At 56.5% G+C, this 22,587-nt stretch overlaps 1 protein-coding gene across 7 annotated transcripts in view; it reads left to right on the top strand.

The window, feature by feature from the left end:
- The first annotated feature begins 1,274 nt into the window (after positions 1–1,274).
- Positions 1,275–22,587, top strand: part of SRC (SRC proto-oncogene, non-receptor tyrosine kinase) — a 55,661-nt gene continuing 34,348 nt past the window's right edge. For 2 of the 7 annotated variants that reach the window (XM_067012013.1, XM_067012009.1), the window contains exons 1-2: positions 1,508–1,623; positions 22,416–22,483. The gene's annotated coding sequence lies outside the window, so the exon portion shown is untranslated. Of the gene's footprint in view, positions 1,624–10,947; positions 11,245–22,415; positions 22,484–22,587 lie in introns of those variants that run through there. The other 5 variants (XM_067012012.1, XM_067012010.1, XM_067012007.1 and 2 more) reach the window with 5 other exon arrangements.

Below are 22,587 nucleotides of genomic sequence, written 5' to 3'. Positions count from 1 at the left end.
AGTCTAGATTTGAACTCAGATCAGTCTGGATTAAGGCCTTGCTCATTCCTGGTCTCCTGGATACTGTATTGTACCCTGAGGTCTTTGCCTCTCATATTCTAGGGTTCCCCTCCCAGCTCCTTTCAGGAGAAGCCCAGGCTGGTACCATTTGGCCCAGCTGGGCCTTACTTTCCCATCTGTGATATGGGAGAACTTTCAGAGAAGGAAAGTAGAGGCAGATGGTGGCATCTAAAGCTGGATTCAGGCTCACCTTCCCCTGTGCTGTACTTCCAGGAGGACATGTGAAGAGCCAAGGGTGGGGCAGCCCCCTCCAATAGGGCAGTCCTGAAGCCTGGGTCGGGAGATGGTGGGAGTGGGGGGAGGGGTCAGATAGTGGTGCGGGGAGGTTTTGTGGCTAAACCAGCATTTCCTCAATGTCCCCTCCTTTCTCCGCTGCACTCCCTGCCTCCTGTGTCCAGATGTACTCAGCCTCCTTATCTACTTGGAAGTGTAAATGCCACTAAATACCTGCTTCAGCCCCCTCCTAAGCAGGAGTATCTGGAACTTGCTGACTTAGGATGGGCTGCCTTAGTTATTCTTTTTTCTGATGCACATTAAAATGAATGCCGGGCTTCCCTGGTGGCGCAGTGGTTGAGAATCCGCCTGCCGATGCAGGGGACACGGGTTCGTGCCCCGGACTGGGAAGATCCCACATGCCGCGGAGCGGCTGGGCCCGTGAGCCATGGCCGCTGAGCCTGCGCGTCCGGAGCCTATGCTCCGCAACGGGAGAGGCCACAACAGTGAGGCCCGCATACCACAAAAAAAAAAAAAAAAAAAAAAAAAAAAAAATGAATGCATATCTATTTAGATAAATGTTGCTCTTTACCACACCATCCTTCCTGCTTCAGTCCCCACTTTGGGAAACTCAGGTCAAGGCCAGGGTCTAAGGCCTGGTTCTTGTCAGGTGACTCCCTTCTCTGTGCCTCAGTTTCTTCATCTGTAAAATGGGGATAATCGTTGGCCCGCCTAGCCCAGTTGGTTGGTAGGAATAGATCCTAAAACTGACCTGAACCGCTTAGCCTGGCACCTGGCAAGAAGTGAGCGCTCCATCAGTGCTGCTGTTGATTATTATTAATAATTTCGGGAGAGGTAGATTTGGGGTAAATGGGGTGGGTGGGCTGGGGGGGAGTTAGGGAGGGCATTTTGGCTTGAGGGCTGATGGGTGCCCCGAAGAGTAGGGAGCGCTCTCAGGGCGGGGTGGGGGCGGGGCTTCTGTGCCCTGTACCTCCGCCCCCATTCCCGGGCCCGCCGGGACCCTTGGCGTGGGGAGGCCGCGCACGGGTCTCTCCCAGGTTACCGGCGGGGAACTGTCCCGGCGCGCTTCCTCCTTCCTCCTCCTCCCGGCGGCTTGCCGGGCCCCTCCTCCCTGCTCTCGCGCTCCCTCCCTCCTCTTCCCCTCCCCAGGCCGCCTCCTCCTCCTCCTCCTCCTCCCTTTCTCTCTCGATCTGTCTCTCCCGGCCCGGAATCCATTCCGGCCTGGGAGCCGGAGCGGCCAGGCCGCCGTGTGCCCGAACCCCTGGCCGTCCGGCGGCCGGTCCTCCGGTGCGTCTGTCTGCCGGTGCGTCCGCCTGCCCGCCGGCCCAGGTGAGAGACCCCCGACCCTCCGCCGGCCCCCAGTCCCGGCCCGCGTGAGGGAGCCCCCGCCCGGGGACGACCCTGGCGTCGGATCGCCGGGCCGCGGGGGCTCCTGGCCCCCCCTCCAACCCCTACCCACCCCCGGGCCGAGCAGCGATCCGGGAGCGCAGGGCGGGCGCACTGGGACTTGTCTGGCGCGGCCTTTTGTTGTGATGCCGCGGGGGGAGGGGGCTGGGTGGGGGGGCGTAGGAGTCCGGTCCTCGCGGGGACCCCCTCCGGCTCACCGTCCCTCTACGGGCCCCCTGAGAGCAAGCAGCGAGCCGGGCCTGAGCCCCCGGGCCAGGTCTAGGCCAAATCTGAAATCTGAGCCAGTCGGCGCCGCCTCTGGCCGCGGCTGCCCGGCCTGGCGCCCCCAGCCCTGGATGGGGGGGGTGGAGAGGGGACGGGCAGGGTGGGCCTGGGGGCGCCGGGTTGGGGGTGGCAGGCCGGCGCACCAGGATCGCCCTGTCCTCGTGGGGCCTCGGGTAGGGCCTGGTGCTGCCGGCCTGGAAGGGACTGGCCAAACTGTGCTTGGTCCCTGCTGCCCACAGCCCCCAGCCTCGCCTCTCGACAGGCCCAGCCGCCTGTCTGCTCAGAAGTTGGCAAAAGTTTTGGGATTTCGCCACCAGGCTGGGTCCATTTGTCCGCCTGGGCTGGGCTTGGTGGTGGGTTTGAGTCCCGACAGGGGCCACCACTTACTTGCCCTGCTGTGTGTCCTCAAACAACTGCCTGCCCTCTCTGAACTAGGAGTCCTCATCAGGCCCCGCTGTGGGCCTGGCTGGGCTTACTGGGCTGGTGGAAGGATGGGGTGAACAGAAGGGGTTCACCTGTGGGGTAGCAGTTCAGCCTCTGGGGCCTTCAGGCAGACTTGAGAGTGCATGGAGCCCGTGCATGGCCCTGGGTGAAGCTTCCCAGGCTTCAGGAACTCTGTCCGATTGGGACAGTGCTCTCTGGGTCACCTGGGGTGAGTCCAGGCCCAGCCATAGTGCAGCTGAGACCAGACGATTTCAAGAATGGACCAGGCTGGTCCTGTTGCTGACCCTCATCTTGGCCTCCTGGCTGGGGAGACAAGACCTAGGTTTCTCGTCTCACTGGGTGACCTGGGCCAAGGGACCACCCCTCTGAGTCCACATGTGTGCAGTGGGGATCCTCAGGGGAAGACTGTAGGCACTTCTGCAGGGAGGGGCTTAGCATGTGGTAGGTGTTCAATAAATGAGCACTTCACTGGATGAGTTGCCTAAAAAAGATGGGTGGGAGGTGACATGGCTGGTCCTAGGGGGGTGGATTGGTGCCCCAAAAGCCACCTCCTAACCCTCGAGAAAGAAACAGCCCCGGCACAGTCTTGCCACCCAGCAGCTGTGTGACCTGAGACAACTCACTACTCCCTCTGGCCTCAGTTTTGTTAAGTATAAAATGGGCCCATGATAATGATAGCTGCTAACGTCTACTGAGCACCTCCTATGAGGCAGGGACTCTTGTGTATCTCCATTTTGCTGGTGAAGAAACTGAGGCTCAGAGAGGGGAAGTGACTTGACCAAGCCACACAGTTTGAAGCTGGAATGAGAGCCTAGACCTCAGAGTCCCTGGTCTGGCTGCCCTTGCACCCTTCCAGTGATGGGGGAACTGGGGTTTCCCAGTATGGGACCAGGCACGAGACAGTGTTGGAAAAGACTCCACTGATGGGTGAGTGATTGGGTGTAAGCCACGAGGCCCTTTTGGTGATGTGGTCTTTCCACCCAGGGAAATGATTTACAGTGTGTCACCTCTTTCAGCTGACTGCCTGCCTCGGCCCTCCTGTGTGGCCCCTGGGCCTTTGCTCCTGAAGGTGTTCCCGCTGGGAGTGCCCTTTCCTCTAAGAGCTGCTTGTCTGCTCTTGCTCTTTAAGGCTTAGCTTAAGGCCCCCCAGCTCTCTCCTCTCCTCCCCTAGCTTCTTCCCAGAGCAGGAAGTATCCCCAGCTCATAGCTAGTTCCTGCTTTGGCTTCTTCCCTGATTGTGACCTGGGGTTGGCGGGGTGGGGAGGGGGGCTTGTCTAGCTCCCCCAGGCCCCAGGAGCCAGGGAGGAGATGGCTCAGTGGCCTGTTGACAGACCGCCCATCCCCTGGTCCTCAACTGACCCCGTTTCCCCAAACCTGCCGAGATACAAGCATCGATGGCCCTGTATTGAGCGCCTACAATGTTCTAGGAGCTTTGAACTTGGGCTGAGCAGCGTGGTGATGGGTTCTAGCAGTGGGAGCTGTGGGAGGCCTCAGGAGGCTTCCAGGAGGTGGTGACAGGAGGGAGCAGCAGTCTCCTCAATGAAGAAGGGCCATAGTGCTCTTTCTTCCCTTCAGCTCAGACGCATCCCAGGGCCCCTGGGGTTGTGGGGAGTGGTCAGCCTGGGTGGATCCTTGCTGGGGAATTGTGAACAGGTCCCTGGCTGCCCAGAAATTTAAGTCTAGAGGATGAGTCAAGTAGCAAACAGGTTGCCAAATAAATTAATATATAATCACAGATGTGATAAGGGCTCAGAGGGAGAGGCGTGGGGTGCAGAGGAATCTCGAAGGAAACATGGAGGAGTTGGCCAGGCATGGAGCTAGGGGTAGGGCTTACCAGGAGGAGGGAACTCCACATGCAAATGTCCTGAGGTGGGGAAGCCTGTTCTGTTATGGAGAAACAATGAGAAAGCCTGTGAGTCTGGAGCATAGAAAATTAAGGGGAGTGGGTGTTGTCAGCAGGACTGGGCCATGTGGGGCCATATGGGCCTTGAGGTGGAGCTTGGCCTTCATCTTCCCACAGGGGGCTGATTGGTGTCCCCGGTGTTAACAGCCCCGTGTTGGAGACCAGGGGTGCAGAGGTGACCAAGGCGCCTGGTGGAAAACGATATGTGGGCTGGACTCCAGGTATTCTGTGAGGGCCTAGATCAGATATCAAGAGGAGGAGGCATTTGAGGCTGGGCTTTGAAAGTAGAGTAGGAGTTCGGTAGCAGGAAGGCAGGAGAGGGTGAGCGTCAGGGGTTGGGGCAGTGCCACGCAGGGTGGCTGGAAGATGGGAGTGAGGTGGGGAGCAGGGAGGGGTTGGCTGGGGAGATGGAGACAAAGGTAGGGTAAGGGCTCAGGACTCAGACAGGCTTGCGTTCAAGTTCTGACCGTGCCTGCCTGCTGTGTGTCTTTGGGTCATTCTATCTTTCTGAGACTTAGCTTCCTTGTCTTGAAAATGGGAACAGTAAATATCTTCCTATCAGGTGAGGGTTAAACGAGGGCCCAATGCCCATTGCCTGAAGCCAGCAGGTGCTCAGGAAATGGGACCTGCCTTGTATGGTGTGACACTGGGCAAGTCAGTTCGTCCAATAGGTCTGGCCTCCCCAGCTGTCCGGTGAAGGCTTTGAGTGGATGATTCCCACTGATTCGGAAGGTGCTGGTCTAGGAAAGGATGCTGACGGCCAAGGCCACCTGTATACTGAGTGACTTGAGTCCTGCCTTGCCCTCTGTGTGTGAGGAGGCTGAACTGGGAGGGTTCTGCTGGTGTCGCGCATCCCAACTTCTTGAAAGCTTGCCTTTGGTGAGATTAGCCCCATTTTCCACATGTAAATTCTAAGACCCAGAGTGGGAAGACACTTGTTAGGGTCTCCCAGTTGCCAAGTGACAGGGCCGCACCTAGGCTGTGGGGCTCTGGGCTCCTAGTCCAGGGCTGGGCCTCCTGTGTCTCTGCAGGCCTTACAGCCCCTTCAGAGGCCTCCACCCCCCTGCCCTGGGCTTTTTGACCAGAGCCTCATTTCCTGCTTGAGTTGTGTGGCCCCTGAGCCTCTATCTCCCTTTGGGTTCTCCCAGCCCTTTACTTCCCCTCCATTGCTCCTACCACCTTATCTCCAGGGTAAACCACTCTGGTTTCCACTCGAGCCCCTAGAGGGGTGGGGGCCCCTTCCTTTGGGGGCATCTCAGTTTCCTCATCTATTAAGTGGGGTAGTATGAGTCATGGCTCCCAGGATGTCCCAAGGGGACTGAAGTAAAGCGTTTAGCACACGTTAGCTCGATAGATACGGGTGGGGAACAGCCAGACACCTGCTCGAGTCTATTGTTTTCTGGCAGCTGACACCCCCTTCCTGTGACTCAGTTTCTGAAGCTGTAAAATGGGCATGGAGGTTGCACTTAGTACGGCCAAAACGAGGATGGGGTGAAGCTGTACCTTAGGCTCTCACCTGGTAGCTGGCTCTGCATCACTGTTCCTGGGGTGGGTGACCCAGTAGGTACCTCCCCTGTGTTCAAGGCCCTGTTCCCAGCTGTCTATCCAAAGGCAAATCACTCAGCTTCTCTGAACCTCAGCTTCTGCACACCTCCCTTGTGAGGATTAAATCAGAGAATGTCTCCCAGCAGCTTGAAACTATTAGATGCCCAGTAAATGTTACATCTTTCTTTCCCCCTTCCCCTCCCTTGCGGGGACTCAGATATTACCCAGTCTAGGGATGGCCCAGGGTTAGGGTTAGGGTTAGGGTTAAGGTTAGGGTTCGGGTTAGGGTTAGGCCTAACCCAGACCTAGACTGCTGTGTTGAAAAACCTTCTGAGATCCAGTCTTGGCTTCATGGTAAAGAGTGCTGTGATAGATTAGTAATGTCTGCTCCAGGCAGAGGATTAGACATCATTGTATGTGTGCCATGAGTTTGTCATTCCTGATCTATTCTGACCTTCTCTTTTCACAGATGGGGGAATTGAGGCCAGAAAGATCCAGGACATATTGTCCAAGCAGGGAGAAAAATGCACATCTCCTATCTTTTCATCCAGGGCTCTCCCCACCCAGCCAGCCTGTTCCTTCCCACAATACAATGCAGGGGATGGGGGCCTGAGTCAAGGAGTAGATGATTGGGGAAGATCCCAGAGGTGGAAGCTAGAACCCTGATTTCCCCACCCCTTTCTGTGGGACCTTGAGCAAGTGACTTCCCCTCCAACCTGAACCCCAGAACCTCCCCTCCTCTTGAAACTACCCAGAGAAGTTCCAGAATAAAATGAGAAGCAAGAGAGGAGAAGAAGCCAGGTGATCTTGCCCACGTCCTTTCCTCCTCTGGTCCTCAGTTTCTTCATCTGTCCGGCATGGGATCTTCCCTCCTGAGGCTCTGCAACAGGGATCCTAGCCGGGTTTCTCCAGGGGCTGGCCTGGCTGAGTCCTCTTTGATGCCGTGTGAGCCTGGCGATGTCAGCGGGGCTGTGAAGGGCTGTTGAGAGACTGTGGGGATGGGTCCTTGGAGTCCTCAGACCTGCTGGGCTGTGAGGCCGGCACAGGTGGTCTCCCGGCCGGGGGATGGAAGTTGGGGTTAGGGTGGTGTCGGGAAGCTCAGCCTCCTTGTCAAGGTCTGATTATCTTTTCTCCCGCTGCTTTATCCAAATTTGTGGCCTTGACTTTTACTCTGTCTGATGTCGATGTCCTCACTTGTGCCCTCTCTGGCCAGGTCATAGCAAGGTGACTTATTCCATTCTTTGTCCCATCCCTGGGGTGGGTGGAATTTTTGTTTCTATTACACAGAAGAGGGAAATGAGGCTCAGAGAGGCCAAGGGCTGGGGCCACAATCACCCAGCGGAGTGAGATGTGAGCCCAGACTTCTGGCTTCTGGTTGATGTGAGGCATCTGAGTCCCACTGGGTGTGCACTCAGCTTGGCTGAGCTCTTTCCTTGGGTAGAGGGTGGATGTGTTGCTGGGTGGACAGGTGATCCTGGCTTTCTGGGCTTCCGCCTCCGGCTGGTGGATCTCCACTCAGATCTGGAGGACTGGGATCTTGCAGGGATCCCCCAGCTTCCAGGATTGGCGCATAATGGGTGCTCCATGGATGCTTATGGACTAAAGGGAGTGGAAGTAGCCAGACCTTTGGAGCGAATTGGTTCTGGTTTGAGTCCTGGCTCTGCCACTTTTTTGCTATGTGTGATTGTGGGAAAATGGTTGCTCTGAGCCTGAGTCTCCCCATCTCTGAAGTGGGGATGACAAGGCCAGTACAGCTTTGACAAAGTGGCGTGAGGGTCAGCTGAGCGAATTTGTGTCTGCTCCGGTGCAGGACCCCGCACAGTAAATGTTTACGATTTCTGAGTGCCTGTCATTATGAAGGTAATTAATTCCCTGACGAGGCAGGAATTCTGGGTCTCTGCAGGTCAATTGATCCAGGGACACCAGGGCTGAGACTGGACACCTGTGTCCAGGCTAGTCCTATGGGCTGGGGCTGCGGGGGAGGTTAACTAGAGACAGACAAGTTTGGTGGCTGGACCTACTGGAAGCCGCCAACGCCAGCCAGCCTCCCTGAGCCCACCTCCCGCCTCAGCCCTTGCCCTCCTGTGGCTTGTCAAGGCCTCCTAGTGCCCTGAGCCCCGGCATTCAAGGCCCACTCACTAAATGGGTCCATCTCTCTGAAGGTGGCTGCCGTTTGAGCACTGGGTGCTTTGTGTGTTTGCCCACGTGGCCTGGAGGCAGGGGCTGTTACTGCTCTTGTGGTTTAGCGAAGGTCCCCAGCAAGGGCCCCTGGAGATGCTGGTGGTCTGGGCCGAGCTCTTCCCTCTGCTTCACCCTATCACCTCCCACACTTCCCTTTCACTCAGGTGACCCGTTAGCCTTTCTGAACCATCAGCTGCCTTCCTGCTGGCCCCGGGTTTTCCAGCATCCATGCTTTACCCTGTGGGTCCTGTTGCCTGGTATGCCCTCCCTCTCCACACCCATCATGACTAAGATGCCTCTGTCTCCGGAAAGCTTTTGCTGACCACCCTCTCTGCCCCAACCCAAGTCCATACTTTCCACGCTCCCCTCCTCTGCACCTGCCTTGCCCATTCTCTGCCCTCCCTCATGGCTCTAGCATATTCTGCCTTAGATGGCAAGTCATAGGATTCTTTTTGCCTCTAAGGGAGTACAGTGATAGTCATCACTCACAAGGGTGCCACACTTTACAGTTTACAAAGCGCTTTCCTCAATCACCTCTGGCCATCCGCAGCAGGGCTGGGAGGGCGACAGACCATCATCAAAATCTTCATTTGGGCGGGCTTCCCTGGTGGCGCAGTGGTTGAGAATCCGCCTGCCGGTGCAGGAGACACGGGTTCGTGCCCTGGTCCGGGAAGATCCCACATGCCGCGGAGCGGCTGGGCCCGTGAGCCATGGCCGCTGAGCCTGCGCGTCCGGAGCCTGCGCTCCACAACGGGAGAGGCCACAACAGTGAGAGGCCCGCATAGCGCAAAAAAAAAAAAAAAAAAAAAAAAAAAAAAAAAAAAAATCTTCATTTGGGGAATTCCCTGGCGCTCCAGTGGTTAGGACTCTGTGCTTCCATTGTAGGGGGTGCGGGTTCGATCCCTGGTTGGGGAACTAAGATCCCATAAGCCACGCAGCATGGCAAAAAAAAAAAAAAAAAAAAAAAAATCTTCATTTGGCAGATGAAGAAACTGAGGCCTCAAGGGATGGCATCAGACACTACTCTCTCTGTCTGGGCAGGTGGAACTGAACCACCCTCCCCGCATAAGCCCTTAGTCCTTCCAGTGAGGAACTCCTCTTTCAGAGCCCTGTGGAAGCCTCGACTTATCATCAAAAGGAAGATCCGGAAGTTCAGAGAGGTGAAGTGATTTGTCTGAGGCCACACAGCCTGGAAAGCTGGCAGAGCTGGGAGGGTTCCGTCTAGGAATTAGAGAAGAGGCAGGTTGTGCCCCCCTTCCCACCCCTTCAGAGTGGAGAGTCAGATACCACCCGGATCCTAAAGGAACAGTGAGCCCAGTGGCCCAGCCCTGAGGATTCCTTCCATTGTCATCCGTCCCTTGAGCACACAGTTGAGCCCTTGCCCAGTGCCAGGCGACTGGCTGTGTCTGGTCCCCCCACAGCATCCCTGCGAGGCAGCAGTTCTGGCCCCATTTTACCAAAGAGGAAACTGAGGCACAGAGGAGCAAAAAGGCTTGCCCAAGCCACCCAGGGCATGGATTTGGACCCCGGGCCTCCTCAGTACCGCAGGCCTGCCCTGCCTCCTCTGGGCTGAACCCCACTCTGCCTCCTGCCTGATCCCTGACCCCTCCTCCAGCCCCTCCCCACCGCTCCTCTCTGGGCAGCGTGAAGGCCAGGAGCCTCCTCTGGGAAGCCACCCCGCCGCTAGCCCCGCGGGTTTCTCCTCTACCTCCATATTAGCTGTGTGACTTTGGTGAGTGAGCTCACCTCTCTCTGCCTCAGTTTCTCCATTTGAAAAACAGGGCTGATGGCAGTATCCACATCACAGACTTGTTCTAAGGATCGAGTGTGACACTATGCGTGATGGTCTGAGCAATGCCAGCATGTAGTAAACGCTCAATAAATGTTAGCTGTTTTATAATTTGTTTCAACCTGGGGAGGAAGGGAATCACAGCCCCACTCTTCACATAAGAAAACTGAGACCCAGAGAAAGGAAATAACATCCACCAGGCCACAGGGGGACGTCACAGCCAGAAGGTTCCTGTGGCACATCTCACTTTCCAGATGGGGAAACTGTCCCCTTCCAGGACTCAGTTTTCTCATCTGTGCAGTGGGTCTGTGCATATCTGGGGGGAGATAGTTCCATCACTTTGTACCAATGTGGCTTCTCAGTCCTCAGCCACCCTAGGGTGGGGCTCAGAGGGATGTAGGGGCTCTTGTTCTGTCCCCTGTGCCCTGTGGGGCTGTGCCCTGTGTTCTCTGGCCCTGAGTTACGCCAAGTCACCAAGGCTGGGCCTGCCTAGGAAGCTGAACCAGGCCCTGCCAGGCCTTCTGGGTGCCCTCTGGCTGCCACCACCCAGGTCCCACCACATCACCTGGTCCACCTGCCTCCTCTGCTCTGTGTCCTGGGCAAATGGCTTCTCTTTTTGAGCCTCAGTTTCCTTATCTGTGAGATGGGGGCAGGAGTCTTTTCCTCACAGGACTGTTGGGAAGATATGATAAGCCTCATCCCCCCCAGATGCCTGCCCATGTCGGGCTTATAGAAAGTGCCCAGTCCGTGGCTATGGTTACAGGATTGGCAGGATTCTGACTAGCAGCAGCATTCTAGGCAGAGGACCCGGCTGAGCAAAGGCTGGGAGGTGGGACGGTTTAGGAAGCACCCCATGGGTGGGTAGGGGAAAGTGGGAGAGGACCCCCCACCTTCAAGGATTTGGACCAACCCTGAGGGAGGTGGGCAGGGTGTCAGTGCCGACTTCGACCTCCCCACCCTCCAAACTTTAGATTTCCTTTCACAGCTTCGGGAGCAGCCACCTGCCCTCCCCACCCCCACCCCTGCCAGGTGTTCCCGGAGGCCCTGGAACCAGATGAGCCACAGTTCTATTTGGGGACAATTCTGCTGTTCCCGTTTCTCTCCTGTGCCCTAGTTTCAGAAACGACGTGGGTTTGGTTACCAGTTGGCCGTTGGTGGAAAGCCCTCTCCCCCACTCCGCCCCTACCTTAGATCTGTGGGCAGTGTGGGCAAAATCGGACTCAGTACCGCCTTTGGGAGCTGCTCCTGGCTTCTGCCCCTGGGCTCTCCAGGCAGGGAGTCGCAGCTGGACTTTTGATTACCTGCTGGTGAGGTCTGGGCCTTGTGCTGGGTGCTGGGGACCCCAAAGATTCACTCTGGGAGCAACCTACAACCTGGAGGAGCCAGACACAGACCCTGATCATTGCCCTACCCTGAGGTAGGCACCATATGAACTGGGGCAGCTATTATTCCAGAAGGGCTTTGCAGAGGAGGTGATAACCTGGCCTGAAGCTTAAAGGGTGAGCAGGAGCTCATGAGGGGAAAAGAAGGGTGAGGGCCTACCAGGAAGAAGAGACAGCATGAGCAAAGATCTGGAGGTGGGAAAGAGCCTGATGTGTGTCCACGTAGGCTGGGGAGGTGGGGAGTGGCAGGTCAAGTACAAGGTATTTAGACGATGACTCAGTTGATCAGGCAAGGCTCTGTTTGGCCTGGGGCTGCTGGGAGCAGGGCAGGCCTCCTGCTGAAGGTGTAAAGGGAGGACAGAGAGAAGGATCAGGCCGGGCTCACGTGCTCAGTTACTGTTGCCAAGTGAAGGTAGCCCACAGAGGCTGGGGTTCAAGATAAGGATCAAGAGCCCCTACCTGGGACAGAAGGTAGGGGCTGGTCTGGGGTCTTGGAGGGAGTGGGTCAGGGAAGACTTCCTGGAGGAGGCGGTACACATGACATACCTGGAAGAATGGAATGGTTCTCTGGGAACAGGTGGAGCTTGAGAAAGGCCTGACTGATGCAGTGTGAATAGTTGCTCTTGTTGGAGCTCAGAGGAGTGGTAGAGTTTGGCCCTGAGAGGTGGCTGGTGCCAATCAATGGAGGGCTGGGAGTACTTGTCTGGGGAGATTACACACTGCCCTTGGGCAGCGAGGAGAGGCGCGGAGGAGGGGGGGGCAGAACTGATTTGTCTGATGCTGTGGGTAGTCCCCAGCTGAGGGTAGGTGTCCCGTCAGCAGTGTGGCTTTGGTGAAGTGGCTCTGGTGACTGCCGTGAGAGCAGATGAGCCTTGAGAGAAGGTGGGTGGCGGCCAGGCAGGTGGCAGGTCTGGGACCAAAAGGGGAGCGGCGGGTGAGGGGTGGGGGATGTCTGCCCCCTGGTCTGCCTGCCCGCACAGCCTTTCCCTGTGCACACCTGCCTGGCAGGAAGCGGTGGAGACGTGTTGGGGCCAGCAGACACCAAAGGCACCTGGGGCATGGGCCGGGTGTGGGGTGAGGGCTCCGGGGTTCAGGGCCCGACCTCCCTCCCTTGTTGGGTAAACCTCGCCAGGGTGGTAGTCTCCTGGTGGCGTGAAGGGTCAGGCATGGTTGCCCACTTGTACCTCCAAAAGCCCCCTCCACCCTGCTGAACCCAGAGGGTCTATACTCCAGACGTGGTGACTTGAGAGCTGGGGCTGAAGACTGGTGCCAGGTGGGCCTGGGTTTGAATCCCAACTTTGCTCTTTGCTGGCTAGGAGACCTTGGCCAGATAACTTTGCCTCAGTTTCTATATCTGTAAAAATTCGGGTCGTCCTAGAACCTCCCTCCTAGGGCTACTAGGGAGGATTAATGAGATTTTAGAAGGCTGTGTCCAGTACTGTGTCAGTCCCTGGGATCTGGCTTTGGAGCTGTTGGTCCAGCTGACTGGGGGTGCCGGGACCTGTTGGGAGGCTGAGGGGCAGCTTCCGGTCTGCCCCGGGCTCTCAGCACCAAGGACAAAGCTCCTTTGTGGTGGGACAGATGGAGTCTGGGAGCCCCCCCTCTTTGGGACCAGGGGGCCATCTGCCCCGCCTTCTCACCCAGTTCCCCTGGGGGAAGGAGCTTCCTCAGACCGAGAGGATGGGAAATGAAAGTCGGGTTGTGCAGGAGGAGAGGCTGCAGTTTGCAGAGTCTGGCTGGTGAGCTTGGATGCACCCTTCCCTTCTCCGGGCCACCTTTTCAGAGCCCCGGGCATCCCTGGTAGGTCCCCAGGCCCACTGTGTGTGCCCTGTTCCCTTATCCATCCATCCATCTATCCATCCTTCTTATCCATCTATCATTCATCCGTCCATCCCTCCATTCCTCCTTTTGTTCATTTGTGCATTCATTCAGTACTTACCGAGCACCCACTCCATGCTAGGCCCTGTACTTGGGGCCAGTGTCTATTCTGACCAGACGGTGCCCCGGCATCCCAGCTGTTAACTATTTTGAATATTATGCCCACTGCAGAGCACTCAGCTGTGAGTGAGGCGGAAGTGGCCCCTGTCCTCATCAGACATGTAGTCATACGGTATGTCATGTCATCAGAGCCATGGTCCATGCTGGGAAGAAGTTGAAGGTTCTCACTTGGGCTGGGGGAGGTCAGAGAGGCCTCCCGTGAGGAGGTAGCTTTTGAAATGAGACTCAAAGAGAGAGCGGAATTGGCTGGGCGTGTTGCCATTTAAAACGGTGGTCAGGAAAGGCCTCTCTGAGCAGGAGGCATTTGAGTAAATCACCTGAAGGAAGTGAGGGAGTCAGGCATTTGTCTGGAGGAAGTCTGCTCTGGGTGGAGGGGACAGCAAGTGCAAAGGCTCCGAGGCAGATGTGTATTGGGCTCTCAGGGAAAGGGGAAGTGGCCAGTGTGGGTGGAGTAGAAGGAGTGAAGGGGGTGGGGCTGGCAGTGTCCACTGTAGGGCCTTGGAAGCCCCCCGCCCCCCGCCGCGAGGACTTTGTCTTTTGTCTAGGAGTGTGGGCTGTGAGGGGTGTTAAGCAGGAGTGATGGATTCAGATGGACATTTCAGAAAGGCTCTCTGCCTACAACTGGCCAGCCTGGAGGGCTGGACGAGGGGTTGACTGTGGTGGGAGGGAAGGAGGTGGATTCAGGATGTGTTTGGAGGTGAGACCGACAGGGCTTGGAACTGGATTACGTGGGGCACAGGAAGAATCATCCTTCCTCTCTTGGGCTGCTGGTGATGAGGGGCTGAGTCTCCGCCACAGACCACTGGGCTTCTGGTTCACGTTCACTCTCCCTCCCCCTAATCCATCTGGAGGCACGTAGGCCCAGCAGCTTCTCCACCTTGTTCTGAGAGTTGGACCGAGTCTTCCACTTCCCGCGGCTTTAAACAGCGGTATCCCTTAGGCAAACCTGGCAGGATCCTACCCATTTTACAGATGAGAGAACTGAGGCTCTGAGTGGTACACCCATGGATGGCCTGGGTTTACACAGTGGGGGCAGGGCTGGGGCTTGGCCTCTAAGGACTCAGGAGGATCAATGGATTTGGGGAATATGGACCCTGCCATTTCAGGGGGTACCTGAGATTTCTTTCCTACCCTGAACTGTCTTGGGGAGATAGAGGCTGCCCAGGGGTGGGGTGGGGGGCCTGAACTCCAACTTGCCTCAACTACGCCTCAGTTTCCTCTGCTGGGAAATGAGCACAGTAACAATCCCTACCTCACAGTGTTGTTGGGAGGACCAGGTGAAACAGTGCATGTAAAGCTGGATGCCAGGCATAGAGTTAAGTGTTCAGTGATCAGCACGTATTTTTAAAAAATTTATTTTATTTATTTTTGGCTGTGTTGGGTCTTCATTGCTGCGCGCGGGCTTTCTCTGGTTGTGGAGAATGGGGGCTACTCTTTGTTGCAGTGTGTGGGCTTCTCATTGCGGTGGCTTCTCTTGCTGCGGAGCACGGGCTCTAGGTGCCCAGGCTTTAGTAGTTGCAGCACGCAGGCTCAGTAATTGTGGCTCACGGGCTCTAGAGCACAGGCTCAGAAGTTGTACACGGGCTTAGTTGCTCCGCGGCATGTGGCATCTTCCCGGACCAGGGCTTGAACCCATGTCCCCTGCATTGGCAGGAGGATTCTCAACCACTGCACCACCAGGGAAGCCCACAGCAGGTATTTTTGTCATTGTTTCTGTGGGGAGTAAAGACGTGTGTGAGTCCGTGCTCTGGCCATGTCTATCCCCAGAGGTGGGCTTTGGGGGAAGGGCTGGAGTCGTCGTGGTGGCCTCTTCTAGATAAATCGGCACCTTGGGATGGAGGGTCCCTGGAATCCATGCCCAGCACTGCTTTCCACCTGGGGAAACGGTCCTGAAAGGGCCACGATTGGCTCAGGACTGTGCAGCACCGTGGGGCAGAGCCAGGCTTTACACCAGGTTCCCTGCTGCCTTGTCTTGCTCCGGTGCCGACCACTTCCCGGCCTTGCCCTTCTGTCTCGGGCTTCTAGGCTGTGGACGGGTCCTAGCGGGAAGGGATCCTGCCCTTTACAGAGCAGGTCAGGGCCTGGGGTCTGGAAAGGGATGCCCAGGAAGAAACCCAAGAGCCGCTCGGGCTGGAACAGTTCTGTCTCCACGGGGCTGGGATTACTGGGAGCAGCACCGTCTGCTTGCTTAGCTTTCTCCCTCCCAGAGCTGCGGGTCCCGGCTCCGGCAGCACCCCTCCATGTGCCCACCGTGCCAGCCTGAGCCTGCAGTGCCCGCCGCACCCTGGCCACACCGGCAGAGCCGGTTTGAGGCCTGCCAACCCTGAGTGTGTTTGCACCGGGAACACGGGACCAGACACGTTCTGGATGCCCTGGCCCACGGACGGCCCCTGGCTCACGCTTCACTCAGTCCTGGCTCATGCAGCAGGCATCCCCGGTACCCATGCCATGCCTGAGGCCGTGCCGGGTGAGGCTCGGGGTCTCCAGCTGTCTCCGATTTGTACACTGTCCCATGTAACCAGGGTGGTCAGAGGCTCTGCCACGGGGACATGCCAGGCTGTGGCAGGAGAGTGCAGTGGTCGGGGCATAGGCTGTGGGGCTGGGCAGACCTGGGGCTGAGGCCTGTATCTCTTTATCTCCTGGGGCCCTGGGTAGGACCCATTCATCCCTCCCTCCCTCCTTCCATCCCTCCCTCTACTCCTCCCTCCCTCCCTCTATCTGTCCCACCATCCTTTTCTCCCTCTCTCTCTCCTTCCATCCCTCCCTCCATCTACCCCTCCCTCCCACAAATATTTACTGAGCACTGCTATGTGCCAGACAATGTTCTAGAGGCTGGAGATACAGCAAAGAACCAACCAGACAAAAATCTGTGCTCTCACAGAGCTGACATTCTAGTGGGGGAGACAAAAACACAACAAATAAGGAGAATATGCACGTGGTCTGTTAGAATGTGATAAGTGTCATGGGTCAAATGTAAAGCTGGGAAGACTGGCTGGGTTGTACCGAATGGGTTGTGATTAGATAGGATGGTGGGCCTGGGGGTGGGGTGGGTGGGAGGGGAGACCTCTCCCAGAAGCTCACCTCCCAGGAGGGGAGGGAGGAGCCATGTAGCTCCCTGGGGCAAGAGAACCCAGGTAGAGGGAACAGCCAGTGCAAAGATCAGAAGGTAGTGGCAGGCTGAAGTGTTGGAGGAACAGCGAGGAGGCCAGGGGAACAGAGCAAGAGTGGGGAGAATGACAGGAGGAAAGGGCCGAAAGATGCGGGGGTGTCCAGGGAGGGCCTCTGGACCCTTCTGATGTAGGCTCTTACCTCCCAGTGAGGCAGGGTCCGCAGGAGGCTTTCTGAGAGCATCTGGCTGCTGTGTGGCGAGCAGACTGGGGGCTGAGGGTGGAGACAGGCGGACCAGAGGGACGACTGCATTGGTCGTCGACTGCGAGGGGAAGGGGTGACAGTGGTTGGCCCAGGCTGGGGCAGTTGGTGGGGCAGCAGGGGGTCAAACATTGTTTTGCATTATTTTATTTCATCTTCCTTTTTAAACTCTTTGTTATGGAAGCATATTAGTATAACAAACCCCATGAACCTGTCACTGAGCCCCAAGCACCACGCATGGCCTGGCCTGGCCCCTCCACACCTTTTCCGTCCCACCCCCTTCCTGTGTCGTTTTAAAGCAAATCCCAAACGCATGTCTTCCTTCACGTGTAAATCTTTCAGTATGTGTCTCTAAAAGATAAGACTCATGTTAAGAAAGTAGCCACAAAACCATAATCTACCTGAAAGAAATCCACAATAGTTCCTTAATATCAGCAAAATCCCCTTCCTCCCCAGATATATTTTGAGGTGAAGCTGATGCCTCCGGGCCTCCCTGTCTCTGTCGTTTTAAAGCGAGGTTCATAACGGCCCCTCCTCCCAGGCTGTTGCGAGATAATCCAGGTAAAATACTGAGCACCGGGCCTGGCATACAGTAGGTGCTCAACGGTTATCAGCTGCTACTCTTATTGGTTAATGGCAAATACTCACGGCACATTTGCTAAGGTCTGGGCTCTGTTCTAAGCCCTTTACAAATATGACTTCATTTAATCCTCACAACAATCCTTGGAGGTAATTATTATTTTAATCCCTATTTTATAAGTGAGGAAATGGAGGCACAGAGAGGTAGAGTAACTTTTCCAAGGTCACACAGCTAGGAAGGGTCAGAGCTGGGTTTTGAACCCAGACAATACAACTCTTTTTTTGTGTGTGGCTACACCGCACAGCTTTTGGGTCACAGTTCCCCGACCAGGGACTGAACCCAGGCTATCACAGTGAAAGCACTGAGTCCTAACCACTGGACTGCCAGGGAAGTCCCCAAGCAGTACAACTCTTAGTCCCCATGTGATGGAGGCTATGTGAAGCCAGAAAAAGAGAGGTACCTCTCTCAGTTGGATGGTAGGCAAGGTCAAGTATGATCTGTGGTCAGGCCCATAGGGTGCACTGGAGTTCATGGGGGACATGGGGAGGTGGGTGGTGAAGCCTCAGGAGAGGAAACAGCATGTGCAAAGGACTGGAGGCTAGAGGGTAATCACGAGTCCAGGGAGGGTTAAGTGGTGGGGAGGAGGGAGGGTGCAGCAGACTCCCCTCCACCCTTGGCCTTGATCCCATGAACAGCCCATTGGAGCATTAAGGGTTTCGGCTCTCTTGCTGACCTCTGCCCTCAACCTCAGGCTCGGATGCCTTCTCTCTCAGAGACCTGTCAGAGTCCCCATTTCATGGATGAATAAAGGAAGGCCTGGACCTTCCCGAGGTCACATGTCCAGGATGGCACCTGTGAGCTTTGCGTGTGGGGGGTTGAGCACAGGGCCAATAGTGTGGAGGGGCCTGGCCGCCAGGTGCTTCTGCCTACCCGTGTCCCTGGACGGAGCTCCTGCGTGGGTGTGGGCAGGGGCGGGGACGAGGGGGCACTGTGTGTTCCCAGAGCAGGGAAGCAGCCAGAGCTGCTGGCAGGAATAGCGGGCACCGTGGGCAGGGGCCGGCTGGCATCTGTCCCCCCAAGGCCTGTCAGCCATCAGCCGGCGGGGGTGGAACCACGGGGGCGGGGCCTGGGAGACATGACCTTGGAGAGGCTGGGAGAGAGCAAAACGTGTCACCTCAGTGTTCCCTGTGGTGACCACTGATGTTGGGGGTCTGTTAAGGAATCCTTGGCATGCCAGGGCCTTTGTCCAGGTGCAGATGCTGAGGCCCAAGAGGGGGCGTGACTTGCCGAGGTCACATGGAGATTCTGATGGAGGCCTTGTACTTAGCCACATGGTGGCCAGCCCTCCTCTGGCCGGGCCAGGTGGTACCTGGCTGGGTCCCTGGGACTTGCTTGGTCTGTGGTCCTCTGGGGCCAGCATCTCCTCTTCTAGCTCCTCCTCAGCCCAGCGCTCCTGGGCCTGGTACCCCAAGAATCTTATCTTCAGTCCGGGTCCCAGTCCCACACCCTCATTCAAGAGCTGGCCTCCACCTTGCTGTGTGACCTGAGGCTGCGTGCTCCCCTCTCTGAGCCTCCACTTCCACATCTGTGAAGGGGGAGATCTTACAAAGCTCTCTGAGATCAGGGCTGTGGCCTCCTGGCCTGTGAGCTGCCCTCCCCATCCACCTGCCAGGCTGCCTGGCCTGGATTCTGGGGTAGAGGGTGTCGGGGGAGGGGGAGGTCAGTGAAACCTCCCAATCCTGCCAACCTCACCAGCCCCAAAGATGTTCCATGGCAGGAGGACCCCGCAGCCAACTTCCCAGTGCCCTTCCTCTTGGATGGGGGCCTTGGAGAAGGGAGATAGTGGGTGTGGGGGAGATGGAGGCACCCACTGTGTGCCTGTCTTTCCCTCCATTTTGCTGCTGGAGAAACTGAGGCTACATGACTTAAATTGACCTGATTCTTTGCCTTTCTCTAAATGGTCCCACCTCTGGGCCTTTGGCCAAGTAACCCCTTTTGCCTGGATCGTGCTTCCCCTTCCTCTTTTCACAAACTGCTCAGCCTTTGGACCTCAGCTGAAATGTCCCCTCCTCTGGGAAGTCCACCATGGTTTAGGTGTCTCCTCTGAAGCTGATCACTGTGCTCTGATAGGATCACTGTGGGATGAAGCCTCGGTAACCTCCCCGCGTCCCTAGCAGCACACTCAGGGGCTTGAGAAAATCTTCATGGGCTTCTCTCTCAAATTTTCAGGTCTTTCTGACCTAAATTGCTGGACGGGTCCCTCTCGGGGCCTCCCTCCGACCTCCTCGTGCCTGGGCCAAAAGCCTACAGCGACCCAGTTAAGCTGGAACCCACTCAGTCCAGACCTGCACATCTGACCTTCCTGCCTCAGGGCCTTTGCACTCCACTTCCTGGCTGGGGCAGCTTCCTGGAGCCCTGTGTACTCATGTGTAAAATGACTGTGGCCATAGCTTGTTCCAGGGCTGTTGGGAGCATGGAAGGGGTAGTGTGAACCCCAGGTGGGAGGGCATGAGGGGGAAAGGTGTGGTCTCCACACCGCCATCAGTACACCCCATTCCACCTCACCGGCCTGCACTGGAGCAGCTGATGGTGTTGAGTTCTGGGGAGGGGGCTGAGCTGGCTGTGGCCTGGCTTCTTCCTTGGGTCCTTCCCAGTGGCCCACTGGGTGGCAGCCCCCCTTCAGGGAGAAACTCAGAGAGGGAGGAACTTGTCACTTAGCTGCTAAGAGGCGGGATTGTAATCACATCATTTAACCTGTCTGTGCTTCCGTTTCCTCTTCTGTAAGATGGGGTGATAAAAATGGCACATAGGGATTTCCCTGGTGGTCCAGTGGTTAAGACTCTGCGCTTCCCTTGCAGGGGGTGCGGGTTTGATTCTTGGTCAGGGAACTAAGATCCTGCATGCCACACGGTGCGGCTAAAAAAAAAAAAAAAAAAAAAAAAAAGTGCTAAATGAATATTAGCTGTTGCTACTGCCATTATTCTTATTACTGTCATTATTCATATTCCCTTCCTCTGAAGCAGGGCTCTCTTCTATATTCCGAAACCACTTGTAGAAAAACACCTCAGTTGAGCACGTCATTCTTTTGAGAGTCTGAAGGAAGAAAGGGAATCAGAAGATTCCTGCCTACATGTGGGAGGCTCCAGGGGAGGCAGGAAAGGGTCACAGCCCCCACTTTTGGGATGGGCGTGATGAGCCGGCACCCTCTCCTGCGCTCCTCCAGCCTCAGCTTCCTCCCCTGCGGACAGGGCCAGTGCTGGTGGTACCTGCCCCCTAGGGCTGTTGCGCGGAGGGCGGGGCATCAGCTGGGGACCCCAGCCTTGGAGGTTCAGAAGGGTGACAGGTTCATTCCATAAGTGGTCTTTCTTGGGCTGTGTGGCCTTGGGCCAGCCACTCCCCCTATCTTGGCCTCCATTACCCCAGTAGAAAATGGACTGGCTGAGGGCCCTGCTTAGTCCCTGGTGTAATAACTCCCTGTGAGAGCCCAACTGGGATTGGTGCCCTTGGGGGAGAGGGGCCAACGTGGCCTGGGGCCAGGAGAGCCAGGATCCCCAACTGGTCCTCTGCTGTCTTGGATGGTGGCCTGGGCACCTGACTTGGCTTTTCTGAGCCTCTCTCTGTTGCCTTCTCTGGGAGATGGGGGCTGATCGTCCCTGTGAAGCAGGGTCCCGGTGGGAACTAGAGGGCTAAACAATAACAGTGGAAATAATAAGGTAGCAGTGGTGGTCGCGCCCCCCTTTATCCAGCATGGCCTGCATGCCCAGGGCACACGTGGTTAGCTCATGTGCAGCTGTCTGGGGGTGATTATGGGTGTCTCCATGGTACTGAGGGAGGCTTTGGTTGACTTGCCCAGAGTTCTCCCAGGGCCATAGCAGGAGCCCCCTTAACCAGGATGCTGCAACCCGCCTGACTCTGATGGGTGCCTGATGGGGCCTTTTTGCTTCCTCCTCTCCAGAGGCAGGACAGATGGACTCAAATGGGCTGCGTCCCTCCTGCCGGCCCCCGCCCCCCATTCCCCACACAACCACCACTACCCACTCCTCCCACCCCCGGTTGGGCCACTGTTATCAGGAGACATTCCTGGACTGGCTGAGAACAGCTTCCACCTTGGGTGCTTTTGAGAAGGGATGTGACTGCTGATACAGGCCCTGGCAGTGGCTCCCTTGGGGGATGGGCCCTGGGACCTGAGGCTACGGAGCCCAGAGAATCCGAGTCTGCCTGCCGATGCTGTCTCTTATGAGCCGTGTGACCTTAGGCAAGTAGCTTGACCTCTCTGGACCTCAGTTTCCTCATCTGAAAAACGGGGCTGACCACATAGGACTGCAGAGGGTTCACCTGGGCTCGTAGATGCAGTGCACTTCTCAGCATGGTGCCTGGCACACAGGAGTCTCTCTACCCATCAACCAGGTGCTGTTATCATCTGAGAGCCAGTTGTCCCTCCTCTTTGTTGGGACCCCCAGTTTAGACGGCATCTTTATGCACCTTCTGATGAGTGCACGTTGGGACGGCCCTTGTGGGCTTTCTCTTCTCCGGGCTCGTGGGACATGGGAAGGGTGGAGCTGGGAGAGGACCTTTCCAGAAGTTGAGAAGGTGCTGTGTGACCTTAGGCAGCCTCTCTCCCTCTCCGAGCCTTCTTTGCCTGGTCTGCTCTATGAACACTTGGACCTGGGTGAGGCTCTGCCCCAGCCCCTTGTTGTCTTCACACTCTCTGTAATTCCTCCCTTCGATGGTCCAGCTACTTGGCTGTGTCTGTCTTTCCTATGACAGTGTCTGGCGCATAGTCGGTGCTCAGCTGAGCTTTGTTGAAGGAGCCAGTGAATGAACGACTGAGCAAATACCCAGGACTTTCCTAGCTCCAGGCTTTTGCCTGCATAGCTTTCTCTGCCAGAGGCGCAGCCCCCAGTTATCTCTATTTGTAGACCTCCTTCTCGACCTTGAAGCCCTTCTCAATTTCTGCCTCCCCCAGGAATCCTTTCCCAGTTCCTCCCAGTTGGAGGGGATTGCTGATGCTCTGAACACTTGGTCCAAGGCTCCCTGGTGGCACTTGTTAACAATCCACCTTGGTGTCCATAGTAGCCTGTTAATAACCAGCAGGAACCATGCACCTACCACGTGGAGTAGGACCAGGCACCTACCGCTAGGAGCCAGACACAGACACGGTGGGGAGCCCTGTGCGTGTGTGTGTGTGGGGCCTTGTCTTATTTAATCCTTCACAACAACTTTGCAGGGCAGATACTGTTATTGTCCTTCCATTTGCAGAGCACAGAGGCTCAGAGAAGTGAAGTGACTTCCCAGCTATGAGAGAGAGTGCCAGGATCTGATAGCAGGTAAACCTGTCTTTTTTCTTTCGTTCTTTTTTTTAAAATTAGTTTTTATTGGAGTACAGTTGATTTACAATGTTGTTTTAGTTTCTGCTGTAGAGCAAAGTGAA

This window comes from Kogia breviceps, chromosome 14, assembly GCF_026419965.1.
Source record: "Kogia breviceps isolate mKogBre1 chromosome 14, mKogBre1 haplotype 1, whole genome shotgun sequence".
NCBI lineage: Eukaryota > Metazoa > Chordata > Mammalia > Artiodactyla > Physeteridae > Kogia > Kogia breviceps.
Note: the sequence above shows the minus strand (reverse complement) of the source record. Positions and strands in the feature narration are given on the sequence as shown.